The sequence below is a fragment of the Abramis brama genome, assembly GCF_963993115.1.
Source record: "Abramis brama genome assembly, chromosome: 19".
Lineage (NCBI taxonomy): Eukaryota > Metazoa > Chordata > Actinopteri > Cypriniformes > Leuciscidae > Abramis > Abramis brama.
In genome coordinates, this window is record NC_139981.1 from 14,650,608 (window position 1) to 14,667,903 (window position 17,296).

General features: G+C 38.6%; 1 long non-coding RNA gene across 1 annotated transcript in view; it reads right to left on the reverse strand.

Moving 5' to 3' along the window:
- LOC311069944 overlaps positions 1-17,296 on the reverse strand; it is a 129,119-nt gene that overhangs the window by 106,100 nt on the left and 5,723 nt on the right. Inside the window, exon 2 of the long non-coding RNA XR_014603583.1 lies at positions 16,747-16,900. This is a non-coding gene — a long non-coding RNA (uncharacterized lncRNA). The remainder of the gene's footprint in view (positions 1-16,746; positions 16,901-17,296) is intronic.

A 17,296-nucleotide genomic window follows, 5' to 3' on the forward strand; every position in this document is an offset into this window, starting at 1 on the left:
GAAAATACAGAATTATGTTTGTACAGAATACAGAAACATGTTTGTATGTTTGAATATATGCTTGCACCCTGTCACTGACTACTAGATATATTTAAAATAATGTGTTACTGGTAACATAAGACATTTGGCATTATCAGGACCCACAAATATTCCCCCATTGCATTATTATACATTATATTCAACATTATATAGTAGTTTAATGTAGTAATGACGCTAAAACTTTGTAAACTTTATTTTGTTTTCCTCACACAGTAGCCTAATTTTCATTTTGGGTGAAGTATACACAATACATATTGTCACTATCCATGATCCATATTGTTGCAGTTTTGTATTGCGATATATTGTGACGATATATTGTTACACCCCTAGTAGCCACTCTTTACTCCACCAGCTTAATGTGAAACTCTTATGCGAGTCTAAAATACACATATTGTCCTAATGTCCATGCTAATCCTGACAGCTCAACAGGCAGACAGGGGCTTTGCTCTTCAGCAAGTGGTTCAACAATTACAAAACGTTTTCCAGTTTAAATACTGCAGCTGTCTTGACAGCCACATTCAACACAGCATTCCCAGCATGGAACATTCCAACATAGAAAGTGTATGTGGTTTTGAGGGATTAAGGACCAAACCACATGCACATGTAAAAATCCCTGTAGAATTGAAGATATATAAGCTTGCCATGTGTGGTTCATCATAACTGATGCATTTTTTTTACGGACAGGTTAAGATCTTTCCGATATAACACTATTCAATAAGACACTTATTTTGTCAGCACTATAACCATGTTGTTATAAAAGTCTATTTAACCCATGAAAAATGGAAAACCAAAATAAGCCTGTAATTGGCCAATCCAGCAGAAAAGTAATCACCAACTGCACTTGCCTCTAAAAAGTGAAAGGTGAAACACAGCTTTTGTTTTTCTCACTATCACAGGTGGTTCATTGTTTTGCATGACAGCAGTAATTCTGACAGTGATAACCATACCACTAAGAGTCTCACTGAAGTAGACTGGCAAGAAGTGATCTCTTCAGCCTCTTCAGTGTGATTTTTGAAGTAGAACAGGAAGGATTTACACATTCTTTCATACAAGATGTGGGACCACTCAAGTTTTCATGTGCTGTGTAGAGAAATGTAACCTGCCAATTCAGTCTTGAGCCTGCTCTTCTACTCAGGGTTGGCTGGGTAAAAATCACAGGGCACACTGCCCTCCTGATTGAAAAAACACCATGCAATAACAGAACCTCTCATCCTAAAGAAGCACACATTGGTTTCTATCTATTGATTGTTCACTACATGAGATACCACCTAGGATGATTTTTTAAACAGTACAGAAGGAGTTTCTATACTCGCTGTTGTTGTTGTTGTATTGTTGTTTTTAATAGGTTTGGAGTCTGCAATTTTTTTTTTTATTGTTTCTGAAATAAGTATTTTATGCTCACCAAGGCTGCATTTATTTGATAAAAAAAAATATACTAACAACTGTAATATTGTGAAATATAAACAACTGTTTTCCACTTTAATATATTTTAAAATGCAATTTATTCCCATGATGGCAAAGCTGAATATGTGTGTATTGTGTGGAATCAAGTGCGGACTCGAGTGCGATTATGAATGAACTTGACAAGGACTTGGGCATTTTGGACATATTTTTCTGAGTACAGTAGATTCCACATCTTGCATAACATGAAAGATCAAAATTAAGTAACAACATAAAATTAAGATAAGATAAACGTCTCAAACTCAATTGGTTAAGGACTTGGACTCGACTCTGACTCGACAAGGTGGACTAACACTGTGTAAAGTATAAATGTATAGTATTTTGCACTTACTTTTTGAAGTATTGTGTCCCCACAGTACCTGTCAGACTGCATATTCATGAAATAAAGAATATATACTTACACATGACCAATATAACTCCCGGAATTTTAATGAGCTCCCTACCCTGTCACAAAGCACCAGTAACGATTATAGAAAACCAGATTTGGCCAGAGAGAAAGATCAGACATGGCAAAAGCCATCTGAAGGCAGTTCCCTCACAGGACTGTGTTAGGGTGCAAAAGTGATTCTACATTCTCTCTCTTTCTCTCGCTCTCATCTTCTTGTCAGGGAGCAGTCTGGTCACTCTAAATGGATGGAGAAATTCCCTGCTTACTCATGCATACAGCTGGCAAATTGTCCCTCTCAGATCCCGGCCCTGCCGTGTGATTTGCGCAAGTCGCTGCTATGTAGAGTCTCTGCCTCATATTGGAAAAGGGCACCACGGAAATAGACGAACTAGTCCGTGAGGTGCATTTGAAGAAAATTATATCTTTCAGGGCTAGCCGACGAGTCTGCGCAAAGGAGAAGCCACTAGGAGAAGAGTGAGACGCCTTTTAGTGGCGACCTTGACGGGAGTGGGCGGCCGGCAGCATTTCGAAAGGTCTCGCTAAGGCTGTCGTGCAAGTTATTGTCATCATACTGCGAATTAGGAGGCAAAGGAGAGAGAGGAGAAAGTCGAGAGCAGCTAGGAAATATCAAACAACCTTCGCCAAGCTAGCAAACAATTCTCATGAGAGATTTGAGAAGAGATACTGGCTTCGTGGTGTAGAGGAGTCCCAGACCATCATCATGGTGTTGAACAACTGCTCTTTTGAGTGGAGTGTGGGTTTGCGATAGGATGTCAGGTACAAAACATGAAGAAAGAGGATATTGAACACACCGGTGTGAGTTTGTGGCTTGCTGTATCTGGTACTGCCGGTATTGCATTGAATCCCACCTACAGTCCTCCATTTAGACTAGGCGAGTGACTGTGGGCCGAACAATCTTCCTTAATATTATTAATGGCTTCATGCGCCCCCTATGGACTGCATGATTACCCCCCGGCACGTTCAGGCGTGCCACGGCACTGCACAACGAGTGCAGATTATTAATGCTTTTACCAACTTTGCCTCCAAGATCATCTGTAATAACAGAGAACATCCGTTAGCGCTGAATTAGATCAATTAGACGGCACTCTTAAAAGAGGTTACAGCAATTCATAAATGGAGCTGTGAGGGAAGGCAAGAGCGGAGGAAAAAAAACGAGCCATGTTATAGTCCATGAATAACAATGAGAAGGTATTAGACAGCGTAATAGCACCGGATCATGCACAGACCTGTTGAGAGCTTCAGCCGCACTACAGGAGAGATAAACTTGGTCTTGTTACCAATGTGATTTATGCCAAAGACAGACAAGCCTCAGGTACTTACAATTGTGGACTCGCACACAGAGATACACTGCAATGAGCTTTAACAGACATTGTATGTCAGGGGTACGCATGATCCAAGAGCTCTGGTTTCTAAATGTTATACCCAGAACTGAGGAATCATAATTTACTGTACACTGTTTCAGGGGCTAGCTGAATGTTGTATGGCTATGAAATTAAATAAACAATGTGCATTTCAGCAATATTAGGAGTAATAGAGAAATATATATTTAATTTAAGTGAGGATCAAATCTTTTTTGACTGACATTTCTTTCTTTCCAATGTACACCAAAACAAATTGAAAGAGACCTAGAACCTGTATCTGTGGCAATAATAGATTCTGAGTGTTGATAACAGTTAATAACAGATTTTAGACAGACTGAAACCCCCTTGGATAGAATTATTATGAATTTTCAGGTTGCCAGTCACAGTGACTTGACAAATAATAAATCCAAAATAGTACAAACATTTTTTCATCTATGACTGTTGCTTTGTCCAGTATAGTATCAAGACGTATTGAATAGGAAGTAAGCTTAAAATAAAGAATGAATCATTTGATTCAGCAAATACATTTATAATGTTACAAAAGATTTTAAAAATTATGTTCTTTTAAACGTACTATTCATCAAATAACCCTAAAAAAAAAAATAATAATAATAATAACAGTATCATATTTTCAAACAAAATATCAAGCAGCATATTAGAATGATTTCAGGATCATGTGACACTGTCGACTGGTGTAATGGCTCTATTGTCTTTCAAAAACATTAAAAAAAAAAATTCTTACCAATCCCATGCCTTTATCTAGCCTATATTATATATTTTCAACAGCCATGTTGCTTTTGAAGGGTAAAGACAATTTAGTTGTTGTGAAGGGAAAACAGCATCAAAAACAACAACAACAGCTATATTTATAATTGATTTATAGTTCAACATTTATATTAAACCAATTCTGGGTCTGGCTCTCTCAATGAACCAAGTCATATTGTAAATCCCTTATAAGTCTGCTTTAAGGTGATCCATAAGCCAATAAAATTAAATAATATAAAAGAAAAATACTAAGGAAATAGAGAATATGCCAAGTTTGTCTTCTCTTTTCAAATGGGACACCGCAGTTTTCCAGGCATAAACCTCATGCAAGGAGGTCTTTTAAAAGTAACCCACATTTAATGTCTATTTAGAGAGGAATTCTGCCACATAAATGTCCAAAATCTCTTTTTCTTTTTTTTTTCTCTCAGTTTCCTAAAATCTCTTGATCTTTAATCTCTGTGCCAGTGCCTGTAATACAGATTATGGCAGCAAGCTACTGACAAGTCAGTTAAATCGTAGCTGGCCGACAACACTGGCAACAGAATTATTTGAATATAATTCTCAAAAGGGAAAATGTTTTAATAACAGGCAGCCAGCGTGAACGCAACCGCATTGGAGGGTCAGATTTGGCGGCCACTGACTCGCATTAAACTGAACAAACAAAGCCCAGAGTGTACGGAAATCCTCGCCCAAGTTGTGTGCATTTGAAGGGTGTATATTAACTGTCTGCGATGATAGTGCTGGTAGGGGTCGTGGATATTTAATGACGTGATCTGTTGTTCAAAGCCACATGACAGCTCCACAGAGGCACTGATTTTTCAACACAGCACTAATATCTTCAAGTAATCTACATAATCTCGACTCAAACTGGCTGCAAAGAACCACATATTGTCTGCTAAGTCACCAGTTACCCGCTATACCTGTCTTAAGCGTTGTAACAGTGCCCAAGTACCACTCCCAGCAGTCTCACTCGACTGGGCTGAGTTGAAGTCAAAGGAAGAGAGAACAGATACACAAAGAGTGAACACGCTGCCCTCTCTGCCGCTCTACTGGCTGTTCAGACTGCTTTACGCACACTGCAGGCTGGCTAATTATCATGGGGTTCTATGCTATCCCCCTTGCCCCCCTGCAATCGAGCTCAGCACACCCCCACATCCCCTGCGGGCATGGGACGTACTGACAGTAATCTCCCTGTGACAGCACTTGGACGTGCCATCATTAAGCCGTCCGTGTTATTGAGATGATAGCCCTGAGAATGTGGCCATCGTGCCAAAAAGAGTGAGCGACGAGCAGCGCTTCCTCTCCGGGTTAAAGACAATAAAAAAGAAAGGGAGGACAGACAGTTTTCCTTTTTCCCAAAAGCCACACCGGTTTAATCCGTGCTTTTAACATGCTCTTGCCAAGGAATATTTTACAGTCTGCATGTTGACTTAATTAAATATAAAATCGACTTAAAAACATCTCCTCTACAAGAAAAATGCAAAACAAATCTGATTTAGGTATATGCCGACAGGGCTCAAACACTGATCAAAAGGTTACAAGGAATAGTTTACACGCAACTTATCCTTATGTTGTTCTAAACTAGAATGATCTCTCCCTCACGCATTTCTCTCTCCCGGTAAATACAAAATTATATATTTTGTAGATTATCATGGCTGCTCTTTTTCATACAAATGGAAGTAAAATATTTGGGTGAAACAGGCAGGAATCATAGACAGAAACAGTGGTGTTTGCTTAGCAATTCTCCGGTGATGACGCAGTTAACTGTTTATCACCTGAGAACTTACCACCCTGAAAGGCATAAGTAGTCCAATTACCCAATAACTCAAAATTAATTATTGAAAATTTGTTAGTGTTCGGCTAAAGTTTGGTCCCTTTGTATGAGGGACAGACTGAATTTCAAGTTCATATTTATTTATTATAATGTTCCTCTCAAATCTCATTTGTGTGATTTAAATATGCGCATTTAAAAAATTGGAACATCACGATCAGTTGCGAGATACTTAGGAAGCAATGACATTTGGCATCATCTACATCTTGACGACATCTTGACACATCTTTATGTGCCCAATTTGAATATAAGACGTGAATGAGATTTGAAAGCAGTTGCGAAGGGGAGTTTCGGCAGTTGCGAATCTTTTCCTCAGACAAAGCCGTCATGTGGCTAAAGAAATATTTTAATAATAATATAACACATGCACAGTACGGATTACTTTTATTATGCTTTTTTGTCATTTTTGGAGCCTGACTGGTCACCATTCACTCTCATTGCATTGAAAAGAGCAGCATGCACATTCAGTTAAACTTTCCTTTTGACGAGGATGAGTAAACAATCGCAAAATTTTAATATTTAGGTGAACTATCCACTATCAAACCATTTGATAAATTGCAAAGCTACATCATCTTAAAGAAAGAACAGAAAGATCAGAGGAGTGAGTGAGTGAGTGAGTGAGTGAGTGAGTGAGTGAGTGAGTGAGTGAGTGAGTGAGGGATGGAGGGAGGGAGGGAAAAGATTGAGGACAGTGAGGAGAGTGAATGAGTAGAGAGAGGAAGAGAGAGAGGAAAGAAGAAAACTTTCCTATCCCCCTCCTCTCTTCTCAGAGTCTCAGAGTGCCCTGACAGGGAAACAGATGGCAATTTAAGCAGAGAATTTATGAGCGCCACAATCTTAATGTTGCATAAAGAAAAGAAAAAGACTCGCATCAAGCCCACTGACAAATGTACTCGCTAATATTAATGCACTCCTCATTCATCCAATATGCTTCCTAATTGCTTTTCTGTACACAGTAATATGGCACCTGCTGCTCAGCCCTTGCTCCGGCGTTCAGGAACCAGGCAAGGCATGGGCCGCCACTGGCCCTCGCTCTGTGATGGATGCATGGCCGTGCATCATGCACTGAGCCTGTCAGGCAGCATAATTAAAATTTTAGACTTACAGCAGAGAGAGAGAGGGGGGGGGGGGGGGTTTGGGGGGGAGGGAGGGGGGGAAGAGTGGTAAACAATCAGACAGAAAACACGGCCACTGCTCAAAGGCATCTTAACAGTCAGTTCACAGTCTGGACACCTTTAGAATAGTGACTGACACTATCTCTCACACACACACATACACACACACGCGCACTCAACTCACTCACTCACACAGACAGAGAGAGAGAGAGAGAGAGAGAGAGAGACAGACAGAGACAGAGAGAGAGAGAGAGAGTTCATACAAAACAAGATGCAATACATAAACAACCACAATAATCTATCTAGATATGAAATAGCATACAGACTAGTCAATTTGATGACCAAACAATACAGCTCAAATGCAATTTCAAGCATCAAAAGGGATATATTATTACTGTTGATAATCATCATTAGTTGTGAACTTCAAGAACATGTATTGGTCATACAACATTTCACTCCTAAATCAAAAGAAAGAAATTTAAAATAATATTTTGCAAAATAAATAAATTATAATGGTCCAAGAAGTAGGCCTGTGATATTCTAATGACAATTAAGTATATATTTTTGTTCATTAAATTGTATAATATATTGTACTAGCTTAAATTGTATATGATAGTATTTGTTGTGCTGCCTTTCATTTATGTTGATACAAATACAAATATTATTTTTTTTACAGTATTTACAATAAAAACTCTCATATTACAATAATGACAATGAAAGATCATCATTAAGATAAATGGGGGGAATCAATCAATCAATCAATCAATCAATCTACCTTTTTTTAATTATTATTATTATTTATTGTTTCTTGGGACAGGTATAATGTGACCTGGGCACATTTTTGTGAGATTATATCAGACCCTGTTAGCTGCTGTAGTAATTGTGTCCTACAAATGTTTTAAATGTTTTTTTGAATCAAGTATATGTGACCCTGGACCACAAAACCAGTCACATGGGTCCATTTTTTGAAATTGAGATTTATACATAATCTGAAAGCTGAATAAATGAGCTTTGATGTATGGTTTGTTATGATTATATTTGGCCGAGAGACTATTTGAAAATCTGGAATCTGAGGGTGCAAAAAAATCGAAGCAATGAGAAAATCGCCTTTAAAGTTCTACATTTATGTTCACGATTCGCTGCATTCACTCACAAAAATAAATGTTTTATATATTTACGGTAGGAAATGTACAAAATATCTTCATGGAACATGATCTTTACTTAATATCCTAATGATTTTTGGCATAAAAGAAAAATCAATAATTTTGACACATACACTGTATTGTTGGCTATTGCCACAAATATACCCGTGCGACTTATGACTGGTTTTGTGATCCAGGGTCACATATGTCCATTCTTGGAATCAGTTTACATAAGTTAATTGTTATTCAAGTAAAGAAATCCATGATTTCTCCCTCACTCTCTATTTTAAAATTTACACTCACTTTAAACCTCATTCATGTGGTTCCTGTATGCTGAATGAGTGAATTGAGTGTGGAATTACACCTTGCACAGAGTCATTTGGGATAATGTAGATCCTCCCTATAGCTCTTGTCATTAACTCTATAACAGCTGCTGTTAAATGCACTAAATTGTACTATAATGAGCAAGTGAATTGCAAGCAATTACAGAGTTAAATTGAATAAATCCTTAGAGCAATAAATTGTCCTTTCTCTTTATTTCAGATTTAATTGATGCATATTCATATGGAGACCCACACATATAATTCTCAGGGAAACAATGCTGTCTTCCATTCAGACAGATTCAGTAACACTTTGAAGATCTAGTATTAACACCAAATAGATAAAGGTATATTAAAACAAATATATACACAGCACTAACTAATTTGTCATTGATATTTGAAACAAATGGGGCTTCAACACACATTCCTAGGTAATAAAATGTGTTAATTGGATTTATTTATATAAAATTAAAATAGTTCAGAAGTTAATTCATTTTTATTTATCTTTGTAAAAAAAAGAAAAAAAGAAAAGTGCTCTATTTCTAACTAAACTGCTAGTGTGCCAAGTTTCTCAACACCAAATGCCAAGTTTCGTCTGTTGTTGTCCAATACTTTCAGAATAAGTAGTTTTGGTTTACAACCAACAATTCTTGTGCATTTCAAACTCTTCTTCACAATTCATCACTCCAATATGTTTAAAACTCTCACACATGCGCACACACAAGGCTCTAACTGTGTTCCCTGGCTCTGGTTCCGTGTCAGGGACTAACTCTGTTATGTGTGTAATGGGGAGTGTTGTGCACCTGAAGGCACTTGTCAACACAGGATCCCAGGAGCTGGCAGCAGCCGGGGGCCCCGGCGCCACACATCTGCTGTACCCACTTCCAGTGGGCGCACATATCAAACACACAATTCGTTCAGACACAAAACAAGTGCACAAATAACCTCTCGTTTTGCATGAAAGGTAACAAGAACTGCAGGTGAATTTACTCAACAAAAAAACTAATAATAATAATGGTAACACTTTAGAATACTGTTCCTTCATTAATGAATAGCTACACAGGAACAAATGAGTAACGCACTATTAACATTCTAGTAACTACTATTAACTAACAAGAACTCTGATTAACAAATTAGTAAGTAATCGCGCTCAGTCGGATGTGGTAGTTTACTATTAGCTAATCAGTAACTAATATTTTTCATACATCACTGAAGACTACTAAATACTACTATATTTAGGTTCTAATGGTAACCCATTAATAATGAATCAAGTGTTAGTACATCCTTCTAAAGGAACTACTAATAATTTGGATCAGTATTCTAAAGTGAAAAGCTTGATAACTACCTAATATTGACTGAAGTCATTGTAAGCTTTTGAGGTTTTTGTAAGGTTTTGGAAAGTAATGACTCAAGTGTTACTACATCTTTCTAAAGGAACTACTAATTATTTGGATCGGTATTCTAAAGTGAAGATCATGGGAACACACTAGTAATGACTAAAGTGTTACCAAATCCATCGGAAGGAATTCAAAATCTTACAAAATCTATATTTTTGTAATAGTAGTTTCTGATTAGCTAATAGTGAACTACCACATTCGACTGTGCGTAATTTGTTAATCAGAGTTTCTTGTTAGTTAATAGTAGTTACTAGAATGTTGATGAGCTTGTGTATTTATTCATTAATGAAGGAACAGTATTCTAAAGTGTTACCATAATAATTACTAAACTAAAATATATATTAATATATTAAAAAAAATCTTTAACAAAACGAATTGTCACAAAATGATGTACAAAAAAAACACACACACAAATATCACTTTATCCATAAAGTAGCAGGGTTGCTGAATAACGATTTGCATCTCATAAGGCTTTTTTTGTTTTTGAGTGTGTAACAAGGACGTAGCTCTTTCCTCAGTCCATATAAAACTACTCGTGTACAGACCACCGCACACGCAGCATTTAACACAGCATGGGCACGAGTTTGCACATCTCAACACCTTACATTACCGCTCTCATCTGCAGCTGCAAGTTCCAGCCCACTTCTGCTCGTGCACATCCCAGATAACTCTCTCTCCTTCAATGTCACCACAATTACACAACACAGGCGCGGGCCCAGGTCCGGTTTTTGCTGGCGTGAGGTAATAATTGGGTTGTATTTTATGGTTTGTGTATTTTAAGATTGTGAGAAATAGCTCCGCTGAATAAATCATTCATACATTTGGAGTGATTACCGGAGCGAGAAGAGGGGGGAAGCTGGATCGCCCAAGATAGATTACCCATAATGCATTTCAAGAAGGCAACTAATTAGCAGAAGAAAGGTCAAGTAAAACCAGAAAGTGATTAGAGAGAGGAGACAGAAAAAGAGAGAACGAGAGAGAGAGATGTTCGCATCTCACATACGTTTAGTCACTTTTGGAATGTGGCCAAATTTTTTTTCCCTCCGCCTCAATAACTGAAAGCAGTCGCTTCAATATTTAATGAAATGCTTATGTTGTGGCACCTGGACACATCCGCATCCACAGCGACCCGCTGCCTCCCAAGTGGGTCATTACTGTAGCCATTTGCAAAGGGCACGGGCCTCTCTCCGCTAGCAATGATGCCAGTCTTCGGGAATCTGCTGCAAAACAGCAGGGGACGTGGGGGGCGGTGCCGTACCCATCTACCGGGAGGACGGAGTACCGCTGCAGAGAGAAAAAAAAAGCAACAACAACAGTCCAATGTTGCACCCAGAGCAAAGCTACTCCCACTGAGCCTTGCAACGCTACAGCCCGCAGCCAGGCTTCTGCTGCCTTCCACGCCCAGAGATTACAGCGCTCTGCCAGCGCAGACACGGCGCACGCATTTCTTCTGGTGCATCTCTCCTGTCAACAGCGAAAACATAGCTTTGCGCTAGTACCATCCGCTAAGCGCCCCCTCCCCCCCTCCCCCTTAATGATCCAATGCATCAATACCTTCAGCCATCAACGGGGAGCAGATGTCCTCCGTTACCGTATCCTTGGCCGGGATTGCGAGCGCTGCTTTAAAAAGCATTAGTCTCTGGGTCCAGGATGGCTGTCTCACCGTGGCCCGCCACCCGCTTCCACTGGCAGGTGATCCCGGGGCCTAATGGAATTTAATTACTTCAGCCACATTAATCATGGCTACAGTGGAGCAGCCACTATTTCATCTACACTCTTAGGGGTTATTAGTACAAATACACTGTCAAACTGCATTGTGGAAGTGGCATTTTAGGTGTCATCGCCTGTACATTTATTAAAATCTATATCAATATCTTTCAGCGGACACTGCTCCCCCCCAGCCTGCTCTCTCCAGTGCACATTAGGGTTTCAGACAAACTTTCTTGGCATGAAGTGACACCGGGTCTGAAAACTTTTCCTTCATTAATTCTTTCCTGCCACTCCTGCCCGTCGTTCGGCGATTGATTGGAAGTGGCTGGCAAGGACAGTGGAGCAGCGCTTCAAGACAACACTCTGAAATAGAGACTTCATGGCTTGACTCAATGGAGGTGTTAAAAACATTACTCAATTCATTATATTATTAATGGTCCGATAGACACAAGACTTCAGATGCAAAAACCTCTAAGTGCCATCTGAAATTTACTTCTAGAATGATCATTTTTATCAAGCTTGTACGTTTATGTTCACTTATTTCACTTTAATGGCAATGAAAATGACCTATTAATTGTCATTAAAGTGAAATTACTGAAATTAAAAATACTCATTTTAGAAGAGAATTTCAGATGGCACTTAGAGGCTTTTGCATCTGAAGTCTTCATATATATATATATAAATAAATAAATGTTAGCCATTCCTAAAGAATCATCTACTTTTGATTTTTTGCTTCATTAAAGAAAGAAACTCAATTAAATTCAGTGTTTTACTACAGCTCTAAATACTGCATAGTAGCATCAACTTTACCACCTTAACACACTGGTTTCAATGTAACCAGCACATATTTCTTCACAACTAAAATAGCACTTTAAACATAAATTTATTTCTAAAACCACTCAACCAAGGACCAGGTGCCGGTTTGTTCTGTCTTTAATTATTATTTCTAGCCTTGAAATAAAAATCAATAAGTAGATTCACAGAGCCCTCATTACCCTGTTTCATGCATTTCATAGTAAAATAAAAAGCCACAATAGTAATATGTGCAATTTGAGCCCTGTTGCTCTGAGAGCTCGAAGGTCAGGGAAATTAATTTTACTGACTGTGGAGGTGAGGAAGAAAAAAAAAGGTGAAACCACAATAAAAACTCCTGCTATACAAAATGTTTCAACAGCAGGTAATTCAGCATTCGCTGTTCCATACAGTACGTTTCAACATCTTCCTAATGCAAGCCTCGCATGAGGATTCCAACACGCAGTGACAGCTGAATTCGATGAAAGACCTGCAATGAAAACTTCACTTCCTTAAAACAAAACGTGGAATTTGGTGGACAACGTTTTGTTTTTTTTGTTTTTTTTATGTTACAAACTCCTTTAAAGACATACCATCTCTATTCCTGCCTATTTTGTAGACATGCTCCAAATAATAAATATATCAATAGATATCACAGCAAAAAGTCCACTCAAGAGGCAATTAAAATCAGGCTTGAATCAGGCAATGTATTAGTTCTAAACCATGCGTGCATTCAAAGCCAATGACGAGAAACTGCCTAAAGCTCTACTTTGATGAGGATGCACCTATCAATAAAAACATAATATGATCTGGATCAGAGCGCTTGTTAGCCCGCTCGCAACCAGTCTAGAAGCCTATAGCACTATAGCAAAAGAAAGGCAGCGCTTTTAACAAAGGCATCTGAACAGTGAGCTCTGGGCTATATAGATTACTATACGATTACTAGAGACTATGCATGCGCATGCGTTGTTGTGTTCATGAGGCTCAGGTAGCCAGAGAGGCAGCTGGGCCGCAACAGAGGATTCTGGGTGTGAGAATGCGAGCGGTGGAACCCTCTGGATCCCTGCCACTCATCTGGCCACCTTCCTAAGCAGGGCAGAAAATCAAACAAGTAGGAAAGAATTAAATAAAAGCAAGAAGAAAAATGATTTCTTATAAATAGCAGGCTTCGCCAGAAGGCATAGGAAATGAGAGCAGCGAGGCGCAGGAGAGGAGCTTGAGCTTGACACGGGTCTTAAAATTGAGAGGGGGCGGAATCAGGGACCTATAGCGCAAAATGGCTCCAACCAAAGCAAGGATTAGTGTTCCTGCCTCCACAGCCAAGATTCTCCAGAACAACTAATCACCTTCAAGTTCTCTTCTCTTTTTTTCCCTTTTCCTTCTCACTGTCTCTCGCTCTCCTTCTCGCTCCCTCTCTATCCTCTTTAAAGTATCATTTCACCCCTCACAGCCATTATGGCTAAAATTAAGCAGAGAGTGTTCTGCCAGCGCCGATTAGACACATCCCTGGATCCGTGCTGAGGAGAAGGTGTCATGTCAGTTACAGCGAAGAGAAGAAATGTGCTTCTCCGCGACGGTCTACACGGGTAGACTGAGAAAAGCCACGTACATCTGTGGCACACAGCGAACGGGCTTGTGGCAAGAATAGCTTCGATTCAGTTCAGAGGGCTAAAATATCAGCCGGCAATTAGAAACGAGGAGGAAAGGCGTACAAAAAAGCTTGTGGAACGTTTTGTGCGAACGTGCTAATAGACTTCAGCGTGTTTTGAGTGTTATACAACTCAAAAATAAAGACAGATAATCTACTTTCCAGTGAGCTTAATTAAAGTTATCCTGCAAAGATAAAAAAAAATGTGCATGTGTTTACAGTCGTATGAATATTCAGCTAGATTTCACTTGAATTAATTTACTACAAAACAACGGTTTGCATATCAGTCAAAAGCATGCAGCGATCAATTAGCTTAATGCAAAGAGACAAACACGCACTTCTTTGTTGTTGCTTTAAAAATGCTAAATGCCGACATCAGCAAATCTCACATTCACACTTTAACCCAGTTACAAAAAACAAAAAAAACAACAATGAAGAAATAACTAAAGTTTCATAATTAGTTATCACAGGGATGCACACAGGAACATGTGTTTACTCATTTTATAAGCAGACAGAGTGTTTGTAAACCTGTTTAATGTGACATTCTGCGAGAGATCTGCATCTCACAAGCACGGCTGCACCCGCAAAGGGCAGCGATGATATTGATAAAACAGTCGTTTCATAATCACAGTGATCTGGAGAACTGCACTGCCACAGGAAGTTTAAATGAGGCTCAGATAGGTCACCTTCAACTTTAAGAGTTTTGTCTGACCTTTAGTTCTTTAATGTCGAGCCGCTGGTTTCAGGTTTGAAGGGAAAAGGATAGCAATCCTATTCAGAGACAGATGAAATGGGCCCTGCATACTTGCAAATGACTGGGAAATATGCAAGTAATTTACCGTTAAATTCCATAACAGGAAAACCTAATTGTACAGCATGTCCAGCCTAATTGAATTGTTCTACAAGTGCATTACTGTTATGGAAATAATACTGACAGGAGCGATAAGAGATTGAACGCGAGACACTGAATGGAGAATAAACCTATTAGACTAAAATAGTAAAGAAAAACAAATGACACAAAGTGATTTTGTAAAATGTAAAAAAAAAAAAATGTAATTAATAAATTATTAGAAATTAATAATAGTAGTAATAATAATAATAATACTAATCTTGATTATGCTTATGTATGCATTAAAAAAATAATAATAATAAATGCATCTAAATTAGAAGCATTAAATATTACAATACAACTCATCTTATCTGATTCTTTTTGTTTCAACTAATGTTTTTATGAGCTACATATATATATTTTTTTAAATGCTATGTTTTTAATGTAAATAAATAACATGCTCATTTGTCTAAAACCAAAAAATGGTTTCATGCACCCACAAAAATGACCTCTTGCTTGCCCAGACTGGAAAGGCCGCCCTCTGCTGGTCAGAGACTGAAATGTAATTGACCCTTCTGCAGTTTTCCTGCAGCAGCCTGTGTTAAAACAGGCTGTCAATTTCTTAAAAAAAAAATATATATATATATATATATATATATATATATATGTGCTTGCATATGAGATGCAGGTTGCGCTGAGCAACCACATATAGAGAAAATTTGAATACATGCATCAAACACATTCAGCACATGCTGCAGTGTCTTTTTCCAAACAGAAAAGTACACACAGATACATGCATATGTGTACATGTGTGCATTTATACACTTACAATGCAAAAGTAAGTATTTGCTGTATTCTGTCAAAATACTCTTAGTTGGAAGCAAGAAGCAGAACAATCTTGCCATAATAATTCTGTCGTGAATATTAGCCCTCGTTTGATTGATGCAAAGCACATGTGCAGTTATATTGAAAAATCTCATGAGTGATAATGGCGAATCTGGAATGTAATATCACCAGCGTTTCCAAGATCTGCTAAATCTACATTAATGTTACGCTGACTTAAAAAAAAAAAAAAAAAAAAAAAAACTCATTAAATCGCATCACTCTTAAACACCGGAACAGCCTAAATCTATAATGGACCTAATGATCACAGGCTACACTATCTCTTGACAGCAGGTTGTTTCAGCAATGATAGGTTAATGTCATTTCTCTTTTGTTTTCATTCAGTCATCACAGAGGAGATGTCCTTCCGTGATGACACGCTGATGGTGAGCAACTTCATTTCAGCCCCGGAATATCTCACACATGTGACAACACCTTCCTTTGTCGCCAAGAGTGTTGAACTGCTTTGAACTGCCGACTGACAGAATAGGGAAGCCATTCCAAATGCAAATGTAAATTATTGTTACTTACACGTTTAACCCTCTAGACGCTGTTGTGTCCTAGTATGTGGAGGAATTCTGAAATCATGTTGCCCTCTTTTGGCTGGCATGTGCGACTGCAGATTCTTTCCTGACATAATTACAACTGCTTGTGAAGGATAAAGCTTCGATATCATGATACGACGCTGGAAAATGTCAAATATCAATGTGAAATATTTGAAATTTCACTCAAATATGACAATGTTACAAATATAAAGGTTATGACCTTGCGTTTGCCCTACGTAGTATAGTGCAAAACCATAACTGGATTTGAGTGGTAGATTAGATTCAAATGCAATGACCTGTGAAGAAACCCTGTGAATGAAAACCTGTAAAAGTCAAGTAACCCTTCAAAAAAAGCATCATGGGTAAAATAGCGACCCAAGACACACTAGGCCAAACTTCCCTGTAAAGGTCTATTAATCAATATTTCCTTCTCATCCTAACTCTATTCCCAACACATTTCCTCCTGTGCTTTCATTGCCACCGTCTCATATCATACTCACTCGCTTTCTCCACCTTCTCTCTCCCTCACTCCTCCTCAGACCTGCGGGTCACTCCAGCAGGAACAGGAAGTATCCGTCCTCCTTTCCAAAGCTCACCCCTCCGTCAGTTTCCCCAGCGTTCTCCCAGCATTCCAGTCTTTGATTTCCCACTCGTCTGCAAAGATAAGAAACAAACCCCAGCAATGGGAACTTTCAGTGAATATCTTTTTCAGCCTCCACACCTACTATCTGTTTTGCTTTCTTTTCTTTTTTTTCCTCCCTCGTTCATCTCCGAGCTCGGGGAAAGCGAAGAGGTGGGTAGTTTATTCAGTAATATTCAGAATGGTTGATCTAAATAAAGATGCTTTTCAAATTCTATTGTATGTCTAATGGTCTATAAAAGAGGGAGGATTACTGATCTGATTTAAACAGCTAAACAATGCTGAGTGGAAAGGAGGAGCGGCAAAAAGGACTTTTGTAGTGACAGATGCAATATCGAGAATTCCGGTGGCTCATATTTCAAGCTGGTGAAATAGACTCGTTTAAATGGCCTGTACTGCCCAATATATAG